Raw genomic sequence first — 17,272 nt, forward strand, 5'->3', positions numbered from 1 at the left:
ACCTGCAATCTCTATCCTATAGGTTTGTTGTGGGAATCAAATGATTTAATGTATGTTGTTGTTTTTGTTCATCATACGTTTTCAAAGAGGACCAGTGACATCATGGAATGATGTCTTGATTCATGCATGAATTGTATTTAAGTGAAGCAGAGTTGCACAAAGTTATCAGCCTCACTCTCTCTTCCAGAGTCATCAACCAGAGTCATCAAAGTCCAATGATATAACAGCAAGGACCCTGGCATACACAGGAGGGCCTACTATACAAGTTCTTAGCTCTGCTTTTCTAAAAGGAAAGACAACTTTTGAGGGGTCAACAATCACTTTAATCAAGCTCATATATCATTCACTTAGTTTAGGGGAAAAAGTTAGAACTCTGAACTTCAGAGAAAATACAAAGAAATAATAACCAACAGACATGGCTTCCAACTGTCTGACTGTAAGCAATACATCCATCACAGATCAACAAACAGATCCAACCGTCTGACCGTACATACATAGTTACCAGAGAGAGAAGCACCAACACCTGGGTTTTCAAAGGGGAATTGGGCGGGTGCTCCTTAGTGTCTACCCAGAGTCTCATCTAACCAAACAAACACTTCCAATGAGTAAGCCCCAAAGTAAAACATCACCTCAGAGTATTTATACACTTTTTAGAACCAGAGGGCATCACAACCCTTGAGAACCAGTGCATTAGAAATTAACAAAAGGTATGGGCCTCCCCTAATTAAGCTTCCCTGAATGGGCAGGCTCATCAGTGGGTGGGGAATATATTTAACTTTCTAATTAGCATTACAAATGGAATGACAAAAATGGAAAGACTTCTGTCTACAGCCTGGGACGCAACAAATGACCTTGGTGCCTTCAATACCTGACCACTTCTAAGTGCTTCACGGTGCCTGTTTCAGCTTCTTTCGTGGTCATTGGAACAAATTGTTCTCATCTACACATTCTTCCTGGGGGAAGTCTTCACATGCTTGTTGTAGACCAAGGTCTAATAGTAAATTAGTGACAGGGCCATCACCATGATCCAAATCTACAAGGTGGTGAGATATAGAAAAAGAGAATGGGATTTAAGTCAGAAGACCTAGGTTTTACTCTCAGATTCACTCTTCATCTACTATCTTCAGGTCCCTTTTGGCAAGTCACAACCTCTCTGGGCTTCATTTTCACAGAATATGTTAAGTTTTTTGCCAGCCTTAAGGTTGCAAAACCTTAAGAGGGCTATATAAATGCTAACTATTATGATTATTAAATGAGGTAATGCATATTAAAATACTCTGTAAACCCTTAAAGTGCTATATGAGTCTATAATATATAATAATAACAGTACAGAAATCATATTTAAAGAAGCATTCATTACATAATGGAAAAGTATACTTAAGGAAAGTTTGCTTTAAAAAATCTGTCACATAGGTTAAAAAAGGAATATACTACTGAAGGGAAGAGGGATGCAATGACTCCAAGCTTTATATAAAATAGCACAAGATGGCAACAAATCATTTAAAAATGTATACTTAAAAGAAAATAACTTTCTGATAAAAATAATTCAGTATTCTATTATAACCGCATTTTTCGTGAAAGCTATGAATGCTGAACATTTCAACGAACCTTTCAGAAATCTATCACAGTATTAGAGATTAAGGTGTCATTCAGTTGGTCAACAAGCATTTATCAAAGGTTTACTATATGCTAGGCTCTGTGCTAAGTACTAGGGATACAAATGTAAGCAAAAAAGAGTCCCAGCACTCAAAGAGATTATGCCCTAATGGGTGAAGACCACGAATAAAAGAGAACTGAAAAGGAGGAGTGAGGAGGCACCCTTGGGTAGTCTGAAGAGTCAGAAGCAGAGCTGATGGGAGGGGAATGAAGGGTAGATGACCCAGGCCCTCCCTCATAATGAGACATAATGGAAGAACTTCCCATAGTTTTTGGGGCCACAGAGGCAGAAGGATACTGCAGAGTGAGACAGCAATAGGGACTGAAGAAACTGCTAGGATAAGGAGGCAGCTGTGGATTGATGGTGAAGTCAAGAGTCAAAAGCAGAGTTGGGTGAGAAATTTATATGGTGATATTAACAAGACAACCAACTCATGGAAATTTCAACAAAGATGATCAATAAATTGTCTAGGGACAAAATGAAGACAACTTTTGACCTCTTTGTCCATTCTTCAAAATTGAAATTTATTTTCTATCAGGTTTCCTTAAAAATAATATACTTTATTATTGTTGTTTGCTTGTGTCTAACTCTTTGGGTCTCCATACACCATATTGGCCATGGGGTTTTCTTGGCAAAGATATTAGAGTGGTTTGCCATTCCTTCTGCAGTAGATTAAAGCACAAAGAGATTGCTTACTTGCCAAGAGTCCTACAGCTAATAAGTATCTGAGGTCACATTTAAACTCAGGTCTTCTTGACTCCAGGCCCAGCACTTTATCCACTGAGCTATTTAGTATACTAGAAATTTAGAAAAAACAAAAATGAGCTATTTCTGGGTATTCTGTATGACTTTCTATTAGGATGTAGATAAGCTTGTGTATTATAACATGTTTGCAGAGAATAGTCAATCTCAATATCAAATATAACCCTTATTTATAGATGTGAGATAAATACAGAGAAGTGATTTCACTTATGAATGACCTTGAATATGCAATGTAAAAATATCCCATATTGTCATCCACTAATCAAAATCTTATCATCCATGGGTTGGTTAGAGGCAAGAGCAAAGTTTATGTCTTCCAGAAGCCCCAAATGGTATGAAAAAGAGGCAATACCAAATGGCTGTTTAAGCACTAAGTTTGATATAGGAAACTTAGGTTTTGAATACCCTAAAAAATGGGAAAATGAATAAGAAAAGGTATGAAAAGGAAAAATAATGTTTTTTTGGAAATGAGTGTTCCAATAAGTATATTTCGTCCTGTACTCAAGGGATTTTTCTAGAGTATAGACCTGACCACATCATATACCTCTCCCTTTCAATGACCTCCAATGGTTCCATCCTACCTCCAAAATTAAATGCAGATTTCTTTGTCCCTTAAAACTTTTCATCATCTTGTCTCCTTACATTTCCAGTCTTCTTAATGCCTTATTCTGTTTCATGCACTCTACATTCCAGCAGTAGTGGATATCTTGCAGTTTCTTCATCATGACATTTCACCTCTCTCTATCTGGCCTTGGTGCTAGATGATCCCCCTCATACCTGGAATTCCCCCCTCACATCCACTTCTTAGTTTGCCTGACATACTTCAAGATTCAGCTCAAATCTCACCTATCCCAAAGACCTTCCTGGTACCTCCAACTAGTAAACTCTCTTCTGAAAGTGTTTTCCATCAACTCTGTACCTTGTTTTGAGGGCAAGGATTATCTTTTTGTCATTCTTTGTATCCCTAGTGCTTAGCAAAATGTCTGGCACATAGTAGGTGCTTAATCAGTATGTAATTGTTAACTTGAATTGATTTGGAAAATTCCCAAAATTTCCTAATAAAAAAGATCTTAACCTAGACACACACACACACACACACACACACACACACACACAGAACTAAGTCAATTGCCAAAGGGAGAAGGAAAAAACCTGGATGAGATGAATTTAAGAATAACTAAAACTTCTGACACAAGTATTCTCAAGAACTGAAAAAGAAAAAAGTCTACCAAATTCTATTTAAGAAATCAAAATGGTCCTAGTACCAAAACCAGGGAAGCAAAAGGTTAAAAAAAGTGTGTGTGTGTGTGTGTGTGTGTGTGTGTGTGTCAAATTATAAATATAATCAGTACAAAAAGACTGCATAAATGTGTCCAGAAAATTCACTATAACCAAGTTGTATTCACATAAGGGAAGCAAAGATAATTCAACATCAAGAAAACAATTACCATAATAATGTGAACAAAGTCAGTGTGGCTCATTGGAAAGAAGTACTGCCTCTATAGTCAGAAAATATGATCCAAATATCGTCTCTGATACTACCTAGGTTACCTTGAGCAAGTCAATTAACCACTTTGGGCCTCAGTTTCCTCATCTGCAAATGGAGGGATTGAACTAGTTGGCTTCTTGGTTTCCTTCTAGGTTTATGATCTTATAATTAGAGAATGGCTCTTAAAAAAAACCTGTGGCACAAGAATGTATTTTAATATGATTGTGCAAGAAGAAATTTCATCCACCTAAGCAACATCCTAAATTGACTGGAGACATTGGTGAGGGATAAGAAAAAAATCTGTAGTCCATTATACTATATTGCTAATGACAACTTAATTATGAAAGCACATTATCTGGATGGTGACATCATTATTAAGAAACAATGTTTTATTCTCCCCCTGGCATGGTTAAGGCCAATCACTATGTTTTCAGCTATCACTATGTTAAGAAGTCCAAATATATTTATATTTTGCCCTCTCCAGAATACAGTGTATATCAAAGGATCATATATATCTCTAATGCTTTCAAGATGTTTATTGCTTTCCTTATTATATGAATAAATGTTAATCTTCCTTAAAAAGTTTTTTAAAAAAGAAGAAATTTCTTCTAGGAGGAATTTAGAAAAATATAAGAAGATATGCAGAAGAAACAATAAAAAAAAGAACAATTTAGTCAATGATTCCAGTATTGTAATTGAAAGGATCATTAAGGAAAGAGCAAATGAAAAACCAATGGACAATATAAAGAACAGAAAATTATACATCTCCCTTTTGGGGGCAGAAAGGTGGGGGACTATTGGTGCAGAATGTATAAATTGTCAAATGAAGAGATGATCTAATGTTTTCTTTTTAATTTTTCTTTGTTACAACAAAGAGTTCAGTCTGGACCATTGTCAGGAGAGTTTTCTCAGAAATAATTGTGACATGAAAACAAAAGGCAATTTAAAAACTTTTTTAAAAAGTCTTGATTATCTTCCTTAGTATCTATTTTCAGTGAAGGTATATCATGGCTACATGGGTCAGATAAATAGGAATAAAAACCTGTAGACTCTACAATTTTCTGCAACTCAGTGTCGAAATCTAATCCTAATATGAAATCTGAGGTATAACATGACTTGAAGTAGCTTTCCAATGACTAGTTTTTAAAATTCACTAATTGATTGAGGAAAAAGACAGAACAGGATGTCCCAAAAATCTTAGTGCAGTTTAAAATTTTAATAGCTTGAGCTATTATAAGCTATTAGTTTGATTCTTAAGATACCTTATAAAATATCATGGGGGAAAAAATCACCGTACTAGGAATATGAAAACCTGCTTTCAAATCCTGGCTCTGCTAAGCTCTGTGATCTATTTCGTGTATGATCTTTGGAAAACCACTTAATCTCTCTGTTTCTCAGTTTCCTGATTTGTAAAATTAAATGATTGGACTAGATAATCTTTAAACTTGCTTCAGTCTCAAAATCCTGTCATCTTATGAATCAAGTTTTATCAATGAATATTTTTAAAACTCTAGGGTTCCCTGATGCCAGAGTATTGATTTGGTGGTTGTTGTTATTCAGTCATTTCAGTTGTGTCCAATCTTTATGAATCCATTTGGGGTTTGCTTGACAAAGATCATTGGAGTGGTTTGCCATTTCCTTCTCCAACTCATTTTACAGATGAGGAAACTGAGGCAAGCAGGGTTATGGGACTTGCCTAGGGTCACACAGCTAGCATGTGTTCCTGACTCCAGGTTGGATGTTCTATATTCTGCACCACCTAGCTGCCCATTTACTTGGCTACCCTGGCTGAATTCAAATTTCTTCAAAACCTTAGAAGCTTATGATGGAAGAAAATCCATGAGGTAGTCAATTAACTTTAATTAAGTGCTTACCATGTTTAGTTTTAACATCTGGGGCAGGGACATTATGAGCCGCCTCGGGATGAGGTTATCAAATTTTTAGTAAGGGCCATTGCTGTTGCTCTGGAGTCCCCACCCTTGAATTGGAAGTCAGACACCCCGATTTGGGTGGAGCAATGGTCCCTGACTCCAGAAAAACTCCAGGCATTACAAATACTGGTTAAGGAGCAATCAGCACCCTGGAATGCTTCTGTGTTTGTTATAAAGAAAAAATCCGTAAAGTTCAGGTTCCTTACAGATGTTAATCAAGCATTTGTAAGTACCTGGCAGCAGCTATACCAAAACAAACAGCCACTATGCATTCTTATCAATTTTACCTTAAAGGCGATCCTCGCTAAACAAAGAAGGGGAAAAGGTCGCCTAATACAATCAGAGCTAAGATCAAGAGGCCTAATACAATCAGAGCTTGATACAGCTGTCTCAAAAGGCTCAGGTGGTGTATGATCCTTCTCCGGGGTCTCCGGGCTCTCCGGGGTCAAAGAAAAGCAAAAACACTATGCTGCCCTTATGGGAGCTCACATTCTAATGGTAGAGATAATGTCCTTTTTTCAAAAAGAAATTATACATAGATATATACAGTATAGAGAGAAAATAATCTCAGAGGAAAGACAGGGGAGAAAACAGAGATAGTCCTCTTACAGAAAGTGGGAGATGATCTGAGTCATGAAGAAATCCAGGAGGCAGAGGTGAGAATAGAGAACACTCAAATCTAAGAGACAATTAATGGAAAGCATGGAAGAACTGGATCATGAGAATAGAAATTCTCAGGCAGAACAAGCTGTTTCTATATTACCTCTCCTACAATAGAATTTGATCTGCTCCTGCCATAAGAAAACCTTTACGGTAGTAGGTTGGCAAACATTTAACAACTGGCTCTCCACAAAAAAACCCAACACAGGCCACATATTTAAGTCTCATCTGCATTATTAACATTTTTCCATGACTTTCTTCAATCTAGACAACCAGTAGAACAATAAACCAAGCCCTGATTTTGTGTATATGCCTATTTTTGAGGTAGAAAAGCTCACATCAACAATTCATGACTAATATGGAAATATTTTTTGCATGACTGCACATGTATAACTTTTATCAAATCACTTGCCTTCTTAGTGAAGGGGAAAAGGTGGGAAAGACAGGGAATTCGGAACTCAAAATTTTAAAGAACGAATGTCAAAAATTGTTTTTATGTGTAATTGAGGAAAAATGAAATATCAATTTTTAAAAGAAAATTTAACAATTAGCTCTGACAAGCTGTGTCAGTAAGCACTCCCACATGCACAGGGTGGCCTGTTATAACAGGTTCTTAGATCTGCAATCATAAAAGGAAAACAACTTTCAAGGGGTTAACAATCACTTTAATCAAGCACATATATCATTCCTTTACCCAAGTACCTTCTGTTCAGGGAGTCAGCACCCTGAATTTCAAAGAAAATACAGAGAAATCAAAAGATCAACAGCCTGAAATCAGCGGACTGCTGGGCCCCAACTGCCTGACCACAGTTACCAGACAGGGAAGCCTTTGAGGGTTCTCAAAGCCAGGGGACTCTTTAGTGGCTTCCCAGAGTTCTCATCTGGCCAAACAACACTGCCAGTCAGTAAGCCCCAAAGAAATCAACAAACATGGCTTCTTCTGCCTAACCATAATAATTCACAGGCAGGTACAGCTGTCTGAGCACTGTTACCAGAGAGCGAAGCATCACATCTGGGTTTTTAAAGTCAGGGCACTCCTTTAGCAGCTTTCCAGAATCTTCAAACCTTATTACAAAAACTGAGCTCCAAAGTAAAACCTCAACCTCAGTGTTTATATACTTTTTAGAGCAGCATCACATCCCTTAAGCACAAGGGCTTCATTAACAAAAGGTGTGGACCTTCTTACAAATCTTCTCAGGCTCTACTACTATCTAAAAGATTCTCCTCAGTCATGTTCAAATAGAGGCATTATACTTCTTGATTATACTAAAACAAAAACAGCAAAAGATCCTATTTTACTTGCCATTACACAAGCCAATTCAAGCCAGTTTCAGTAGACCCCTGAATCCTGGTCAGAATTGTGTATTGTTAACATCACAGAGCCTATGTATCTGTAAGTCTTCTCTGATCTGAGACCAAGGTATAGACTTCATATTTTTATATGAATACATATTACACCGCTCAAGTAGCTGTATTTTTTAAAAAGCAACAAATCAAATCCACAAACATCCACTGAATATTCCATGTATGTGAGGCATACATGAGTATGCTAAACAAAATGCCTCAATCACTCAACCAGTCGATAAATTGAGAATGTTTGGGCTCTCCTGTCGGATGAGTGCAGGGTAGGAGAGAGTTATAATACATGGTCCCTGACATCAAGGACATTGTAATTTAACTGGAAAGGGAAGACTAATACCATGGCACATCTGAAAAAAATTAAATGCTAAACAATATAGTAATAAATCTTAGTGTAGTAGAGGTCCAGAGAAGGGAAAATCAGGGTAAGCTGGAGAGTTATGGAAATTTTCATGGAAAAAATTGAACAATAAGAAAGTTTTACATTTTTGTCTTAATCTGTCCACTTACATTCTTGTAGACACAGAATAATGTTGATTGTTTTTATTTCACTTTGTATCAGTCCATTTGTCTACCTGTGTTTTTCTGAAAAGTCTTTTTGTTACTTCTCCTTTAAAATGTGTTTCAATTAACCATCATTTATTTTCTCCTCCTCCCACCTTACATCCACACTGGAAAAAAAAGAAAAGGAAAAGAAAACCCTTACAATAAATATGCATTGTCTTATCCACCCCTTTCCAGTCTTATACTTTACTCAGCTATACATATTCTATGATCCAGTGACACAGTCTCCTTCCTGTTTCTTGCACAAGAGACTTGGCATTTTCACTGGCTATTTCCCATGTCTAGAATTCTCTCCCTCTGCCTCTTTGGCTCCCTAGCTTCCTTTAAATCTTATCTAAAATTTCACCACCACTAAAAAGCCTTTCTTGATCCCCCTAAATGCTAGATCTTTCCTCTGAGGTTACCTCTATTTTAATCAATATATATCTTGTTTCTTCCTGATTGTTTGCATGTTACCTCCCCCATTAGATTGTGAGCTTTTCAAGAAGAACAATTTTTGCCTTTCTTTGTATCCCCATCCCTTGGCACAGTGCCTGGCACATGGCAGTTACTCAATAAACTATTGTTGACTTCACTTGGCCGTATCTAAAATTGTGTCTCATTCCCACAACCACATCTTGCAGGACAGATTACAGAGTAGACAGCCTGAGAGGAGAACAGGAGTAAGCAACGGGATAGAATCAGGAATGTTCAATGTAAAGCTGGGCCCAATGACATCCTTCCCTGAAGAGGGAAATGCAGAAGATTCTGAAAGCATTTAAAGGAAGAAGGTTGCAATGCATGTTTCTGTGGCAGAATCTGATCCTGGGATGATGACAATACTAGCCAGGAGCCAGAGCAGTTGCTGGTGTGTGCTTGCTCCTTAGAGAGGATACAAGTAGGGACTGGCCCAAGGGTAGACTGTCAGATCCCAGCCAAGGGAAGCCAACTCCACTCTGCAGGAGAAAATACATTGTGGTTTTCTTCCAGAGGTTAGGGATTTGAGATACAGTGTTATGAAAAAGAAGCAAAGAGACTGGGACTCTTTCACCACTCAATTGCATAAAGCTGAATGATAAAATTAAGGGCTAGGGTTCTGTGTTAGCTATAAGGCTGACCTTTCTCCTGTGTCATCTGCCATCTGAGAGCCCATGCCAAGTAATACCTTACAAGTTTGTGCTGGAGCCAGTTCAAAAAAGCTGGTAGCTAACTTTTAAGTGGGAGCCTCTGTACTTCAGAAATTTGGCAAATGCCACAAATCAGGGCTTGATATATTGTTTTGTTGATTGTCCATATGTAAGAAAGTGATGGAAAAAATATTAAGTGTGCTTATTAAACTTAAAAGTGTTTTGTGGTACCCCCTTTATGCTCAGAGAGCTAGTTGTTAAACATTGCCCAGTGTATTCTTGTGACAAACTTTAAGCATGCCTACCGCTTGAGTCTTCTAGAGCAGTAGCGCAAGGGGAAAAGTTATATTGGTGTCTATTATTGCTCAAGGTCTTTTATTGCTCAAGGTCTTTCTTATTAAGTATGAAGAATGTAGGGTTAAAGCAGATAAAGAGGAAAATATATGTACCTATATGCCCGCTAAAAATTGCAGTATTTAAGTGTAGATTTCTACATATAAGGAAAAAGTGCTTCAGTATTCAATGGTTTCATCATTCACATCCTCTAATGGGTCAGTTGCAAACCATACAAACCAAAGGGTCCATCTGTGTTAAACTGAAAACTACAGAGGGTTGGGTTTTTGTTTTGTTTTGTTTTGTTTTTTAACTCTTAAAAACATCAACACACTGGAATAAATACGGCAGTCATATCAAAAACATGTATGTGTCAAACAACACACAGAAAACTCTGCCACAGGCACTGTATAATATTTATTAAGCTAAAGACTACCATATTCGTAAAAGATGTGTAGTTATAGTTTCCATAATCAGAAATGAGTCTCAGTAGAGTGGCAGAAGGGTCCCTTCTTTCTCTCTGAAGCACAATAGCTCCTTTGGCAACATACAACTACAGGACCCAGATTTCTAATGGGGAAAATGGTTTCCCAGCATCTGCCATTCCTGGAACAATTTCAACCAGCTGTGCTTCAGGATGGAGTGTCCTTTGAGTTTGACATCTTTCTGCTACCAAGGAGTTTGTAGCCTTCTCATTTGGATAATGTTAACAAACTTTACAGTTGAGTTAATAGAGCTTTTATTATTTCACTAATTTTATCAAATTCCATGTGAAGTTTTTACAATAGGCTCAAAATGTTCATTCTCTACTATATCCATATCTCCCTCTCCACAAAAGTCCCTTAAGTGGGATTTATAAGTAGAGTGCAGTGGAAAATGGCAATCTGGCTCCATGAGTTCTCCAAAATAAATGGTTTAGAGACTGAGACTGAGTAATTTGAGTGAAATGTACCTTCTTCTGTTTCGTTCTGCTGCTGTGCTGCTCTTTTCAGCTATTATGCTTTGCCTCTGTATGGTCTAGAGTCTATTCCATAGGTTCCAATCTTGTTTGGAACAACAAACAAACACATGAATTAAAATCTCTCCCTCACTGTTGAGCTGGCAGCACTGGTGTTCTGGCTCCATCCCCCTATGTCTTTCCTAGGAGATTAGCAAAGCAGCCCTCAATAATTTAACTAATCCAGGCCAGCTACCTTGGGAGAAGGCAGGAATAATTTGGGAAAGAATTAGATGCTCCTCTGGAGACCTATAAAGAATTGTTGACACAAAGAAGAGATACACCAGCCAAGTCCCAGGGGAGAGAAGAAGCAAATAACTGTTGGACTAGCATGAGACCCACAAGGGGAAAGTATTCTTATTCCTGTGAATCAATGAATGAATTTTTTAAAAAGTACTTATTGTTTACTATATGTCAGGCATTATGTCAAACACTGGAGCTGGCCAGTGCACAAAGTAAGACAATCCTTGCTTCAAGGAGCTTACATACATAGGGGAGTGATGAATCTGGAGCCCCTAGATTACATTAGCCCCTAGATCAGGAATGTAGTGCCCTGGAATACAGAGATGGAGGATGGAGTATAGCAGCATGACAGGAAGACTGTTGAAATATGGGCTCTGAAGCCCAGGAACCATTATGTAAAGAAGCTTTAAAAATAATTGAAGCAGAGATCAAGCCAAGATGGTGCAACAGGAGAAAGCCTAATAGTGAACTTCTCTCCTACCACCCCTCCAAAAACATCCTCCAAATAGATCTAGAAAATGCAAAATGTCAAATCTTGTGGCTAAATCCAAGGAAAAGTCAAAGTGAGTCATTTTTTTTCTGGTCCAAATCAGCATAAAAAAAGAAGTCTATAGGTACCAGGTATAGAGTTTGGTCCCAGGTTCACTGGGTGGAGAACTCTGGGACAAAGATAGGCTGTGCACCAGGGAAAGAAAACCCATACCAGGACTCTCCCTACATTCTCCCAGCCACCCCTGTTCCCAGTCCTCAATCAAGCTACCAGGGTGGGAGAGGTGTTAATTGGCAGCTTTGTTGTTCATTAGAAGGTTCCAGGTCTTAGACTCATATGATAAAGACAAACAACTTTGAAAGAATTGGGAACTCTGATCACCATAATGACCAATCAGAATTCTAAAGAACTAAGGAAGAAACATTCTACCTCCCTCCTGATAGAGAAGAACTCAGAGTACAGAATGAGTCATTTATGCTTTTGGACATAGTCAGTGTGAAGATTTGTTTTACTTGACTATGCATGTTTTTGACAGATGTTATATTTTTTTCTCATATTCTCTATGAGCGGGATGGGATGGTGGGAGGGTGAGAGGTAGATTTTACTGATTGAAAAATATATAATTTTAAAAATAAAAATGGAGGCATCCATTGAACTGCGAACACAAGTAGAATTATCACTTTTCTCTTACCTTTTCCCATGAGGAATATCCCTAGCTCCTTCAAAGTTGGTCCCATAGGAAGGGAAATCAACATCAGTCCTGGAGGCTGAAAAGAATGACAGAATGGAGAAGATCAAAAAAGAGAGCTAGCAACAAAACTGACTATCTGTCAGGACCCAAGAAATATTATAGGAAGCAGGGCTAAGGAAGACTGTGAGAAACCTGATGGCAGAGGACAATGAATGAAACTACTGAAGTCACAGTCACCACAAGATGGTAGTGAAAGAATCTGATGGATGATTGTGAGTGGTGATGCTTTATACAACAGGAAGCAAACACTACAAGAAAAAAGAGAGACAAGGCTAACAGAGAGTTGTGCAGAAGAGAGCAAGAATGTGGAGAATTAAACCCTAACCAAATGAAATGAATCCAATCAGTCACAGAGCCTGGAAGACACTTTTAGAAAAAGTTTCTTAATAGTGTATGTCACTATTGTGGAATCAGGAGTCTAGATATCTCTCAGATTGTGCTTCTATAAAGTCTGGTAGTACTGTAAAGGACTATGGTAAAGCCATCTGGGAGGAGTAGGGGAATTTGCTTTCCCTTGAGAAGCCTTGCTGACTCTAGATAAACTATTAGAAAAGCATAAAATAATAGAATATTGAGGTACTTTCCCCCACAATGTTCCAATAGCATATCAGTCATTATCCCCTGCTAACAATACTTTCATCAATATTTTCTACTTTGTACCACTATTCCTTGGAATTTTCTTTTCTCCAAAGATTAGCAGGAATTTAACTTAACTTGTTCTAACTTAGAGTGCTTGTTCATGGCACTCAGATTGTCTATTTTTGAATGTCTCTTTTTTTGCAGTTACAAGTAATCTAATTGTTTTGGATGAGTCCAAACAATACAGAGTACTTCATCGTTATTCTCTCTTTTTTTTAAGCAACAATATGTTACACCTTACACAACTGCTTTTATTTTTTTGTTTTATTTATTATTTTATTTTTCTCCAGTTACATGTAAAAACAATTTTTAATATTCATTTGTAAAACTTTGAGTTCCAAATTCTCTCCCTTTCTCTCTCTCCATCCTCCCCCCTCCCCCCCATTAAGAAGGCAAGCAATTCAATACAGGTTATACATGTGTAGTCATGCAAAATATATTCATAATAGTCATGTTGTGAAAGAAAACAAATGAGAAGAAAGCCTCAAGAATAATTAAGAAAGTTTAAAAAAGTATGCTTCAATCTGTATTTAGACACCAACAGTTCTTTCTCTGGGGATGGATGTCATTCTTCATTATAAGTCCTTCATAGTTAGTTGTCTTGCATCATTGTATTGTTGAGAATAAGCTAAGTCATTTGCATCTGATCATCTTACAATATTGCTGTTACTTTGTACACAGTACATTTCACGTTGCAATAGCTCATGCAAGTCTTCCCAGCTTTTTTGAGAGCATCCTGCTTATCATTTCTTATAGTACAACAGCATTCCATCATAATCACATACCACAACTTGTTCAACCATTCTCCAATTGATGGGTATCCCCTCAACTTTTAATTTTTTACCCCCAGGAAATAGCTGCTACAAATATTTTTGCCCATATAGATCCCTTTCCTTTTTGTTTTTTTATCTCTTTTGGAATACAAACTTACTAGAGGTATTGCTAACTCAAAGGCTATGTGTGATTTTATAGTCCTTTGGGCATAGTTCCAAATTGCTCTACAAAATGGTTGAATCAATTGACAACTCCACCAAACAGTACTTTAAAGTCTCATTTTTGCCACATTCCTCCAATATTTCTTATTTACCTTTTCTGTCCTATTAGCCAATCTAATATGTATGAGGTAGTACCTCAGAATTGTTTTGGTTTGCTTTTCTCTAATCAATAGTGAGTTAGAGTATTTTTTCATATGGCTAAAGATAGCTTTGATTCCTTCATCTGAAAACTGTTCACATCTTTTGATCATTTGTCAATTGAGCAATGGTTCTTATTTTTATAAATTTGACTCAGTTTTCTATATGTTTGAGAAATGAGGCCTTTATCAAACAAACTTGTTTCAAAATTTTTTTACAGTTACTATTGCTAATTGTGCTTCCCTCCATCCCATTCCTTTCCCTCCCCTCCCCTCCCCCAGCTTATTCTATTTTCTCTCTCTTTTCACCCTGTCCCTCCTCAGGAGAGTTTTGCTTCTGACTACCCCCTCCTCCAATCTACCCTGCCTTCTATCACCCCCAAACACTTCTCTTATCCCCTTCCTCTCCTTTGGGGTAAGATAGATTTCTATACACAATTGAGTGTGCATGTTATTCCGTCTTTGAACTCTGATGCGAGTAAGTTTCATTCACTTCCCTTCACCTCCCCTTTTCCCTCCACTGCAAAAGCTGTTTCTTGCCTCATTTATTTCAGATTATTTACTCAATCCTACCTCTCCCTTTCTTTTTCTCCCAGTATATTCCTCTCTTGCCCTTTAATTTTATTTTTCAGATATCATCCCTCCATATTCAACTCATACCTATGCCCTCTGTCTACATACGTTCTCTCTAACTTCCCTAATAATGAGAAAGATATCACGTGTTACAAATATAAAATTCCCATGTAAGAGTGTAAACAGTTTAAACTTATTAAACCCTTATGATTTCCCTTTCCTGTTTACCTTGTCATGCTTCTCTTGAGTATAGTATTTGAAATTCAAATTTGCTATTCAGCTCTGATCTTTTCATCAAGAATGCTTAAAAATCTTCTATCTCATTGAATATCCATTCCCCCCTCAAGAATTATACTTGGTTTTGCTGGGTAGATGATTCTTGGTTGTAATTCTTTGTCCTCCAGAATATCATGTTTCAAGCCTTTGATGAAGAAGGTACTAAATTTTGTGTTTTCCTTACTGTGGTTCCATGATGCTTGAATTGTTTCTTTCTGGCTGCTTGCAACATTTTCTGGGTACTGGAATTTGACTATAGTATTCTGGGCAGTTTCCATTTGGGTATTTCTTCAAAATTCTTTTTGAGCTCTTCCATGGCCTGAGCCCATTGGGTGGGCTGGGACACAGAAGCCTTGATTTCTGTGTCTTTGCCTGATGGTAAGCATTGTTCTTCCTCATCAGAAAGGAAGGGAGGAAATGTCTGTTCTCCAAGAAAGTAACCTTCTGTTGTCATTTCTTTTCCCTTTTCCGGGCATTTTCCCAGCCAGCGACTTGACCTCTGAATATTCTCCTCACACCCACCTCGCCTCCTGATCCTCCCAGCCAGTGTTTGGGGTCTGAGATTCAAATGCTGCTTCCAGCCTTAGGGCTTTTGGAGGGGGCAGGGCTGCACTCAGCTCCCAGTCCCGGCGCCCAGTCCGCAGCGCTAAGGAACCCCACCACGAGAGGTTTGCAGGTCTCTCTGGAACAGAAATCTCCCTCGCTCCTGCTCCCTCTGGGTACAGAATTCACCGTGAGTTACTTCCCTGTAGCCGTTCTATGGGTTGTGGGTTCGGAGCTATGTGTATGTGCGTCTTTCTACTCCGCCATCTTGGCTCCGCCCCCCCCATTTGGGTATTTCTTTAAGGAGGTGGATTCTAGAATGGTGGTTCTAGAATATCAGAGCAATTTTTCTTGATAATTTCTCAAAAAATTATTTCTAGACTCTTTTTTTTTTATCATGGATTTCAGGTAGTCCAATAGTTTTTAAATTATCTCTTCTGTATCTATTTTTTAGGTTGGTTGTTTTTCCAATGAGATATTTTACATTGCTTTCTATTTTTCATTCTTTTGGTTTTATTTTATTGTTTCTTGATTTCTCATAAAGTCATCAGTTTCTATTTGCTCTATTGTAATTTTCAGAGAATTATGTTCTTCAATGAGCTTCTGGACCTCTGTTTCCATTTAGGCAATTCTCCTTTTTAGACCTTTTTTTTTTTAACCATTTGATCTAGTATGTTCTTTAAGATATTTTTTTCATTATTTTTTGGCTATCTTTTACCAAGCTGTTGACTTGTTTGTCGTGATTGTTTTCACATCATCCTCTTTCTCTTCCCAATTTTTCCTTTACCTCTCTTACTTGATTTTCAAAATCCTTTTTGAGCTCTTCCATGATCTGATACCAATTCCTATTTTTCTTGGAGGCTTTGAATGTAGGACTTTGACTTTGTTGTTGTCTTCTGATTGTGTGTTTTGATCTTCCTTGTCGCCATAGTTACTTTCAATAGTCAGAGTTTTTCCATTGTTTGCTCATTTTCCCAGCTTATTAGTTGACTTTTAAGTATTTGTTAGAGCAGGACTCTGCTTCTAGGGTGGAGGGTACACTGTCCCAAGCTTCAGGGGTTTTGTGCAGCTGTTTTCAGAGATATTTTTAGGGACTTGTAAGTTTTCAGTTCTTCCAAGGTGATATGATCTAAGGAGAGATATTTATTACTCTCCTGACCTGTGCTCTGGTCTGTGAGTGACTACAAGCATTCTTTTCTGCCCTGGAACTGTGAGGAGGGTTTCCCCCTCCACTGTGGCTGCAAGATCTGCTTTGCTAGTACTTCTCCTCACCCTGGCACTGCCACTCAGAACCTGGATCAGAGTATTGGCAAAACAACAGAGTCCTGCCTCAGTGCCCCAAAAAGAATCCTGTAATCTCCTTCTGACAACTTGTTTGACCCCTTTACCTTATGTAGACTGAGAGCTCAAGAAGAAGTAGCTGCTACAGCTGCTGCTGCTGATTCAGTCACTTCCAAGGCCTGCTCCCAGTTTGTTGGGCCTGGGATGAACTGGACTCCACTCTCACCCAAGTGCAACAGGCCTTTCTTGACTTTTAAGTTGTCTTTGGCATCTGTGACAAAGAGGTCTGAAAACTGCCTGCTGCAAGTAATTCAGTCTTCCTAGGGCATACTCTGGGTTTGCTGGGGCTGAGTCTGTGCTAGCTTGGCCTGCTCTGGACTACCCTCTTCTCTCACGCTGCTGCAACATATCTTTCCTGACAACCTTCCAAGTTGTCTTGTGCTGGAAATTTGCTTCACTCCATCTTTTTGTAGGTTCTGCTGCTCT

At 38.1% G+C, this 17,272-nt stretch overlaps 1 long non-coding RNA gene across 1 annotated transcript; it reads right to left on the reverse strand.

Annotated features, from left to right (window-relative positions):
* Positions 1–8,374: 8,374 nt before the first annotated feature.
* Positions 8,375–16,359, reverse strand: LOC140513662 (uncharacterized). Its single transcript, XR_011970271.1, has 3 exons — positions 14,915–16,359; positions 12,283–12,358; positions 8,375–8,529 (listed from the first exon to the last, which is right to left on the reverse strand). It is a non-coding gene; the product is annotated as an uncharacterized lncRNA (long non-coding RNA).
* Positions 16,360–17,272: the final 913 nt, after the last annotated feature.

The sequence above is a fragment of the Notamacropus eugenii genome, chromosome 7, assembly GCF_028372415.1.
Source record: "Notamacropus eugenii isolate mMacEug1 chromosome 7, mMacEug1.pri_v2, whole genome shotgun sequence".
NCBI classification, from domain to species: domain Eukaryota; kingdom Metazoa; phylum Chordata; class Mammalia; order Diprotodontia; family Macropodidae; genus Notamacropus; species Notamacropus eugenii.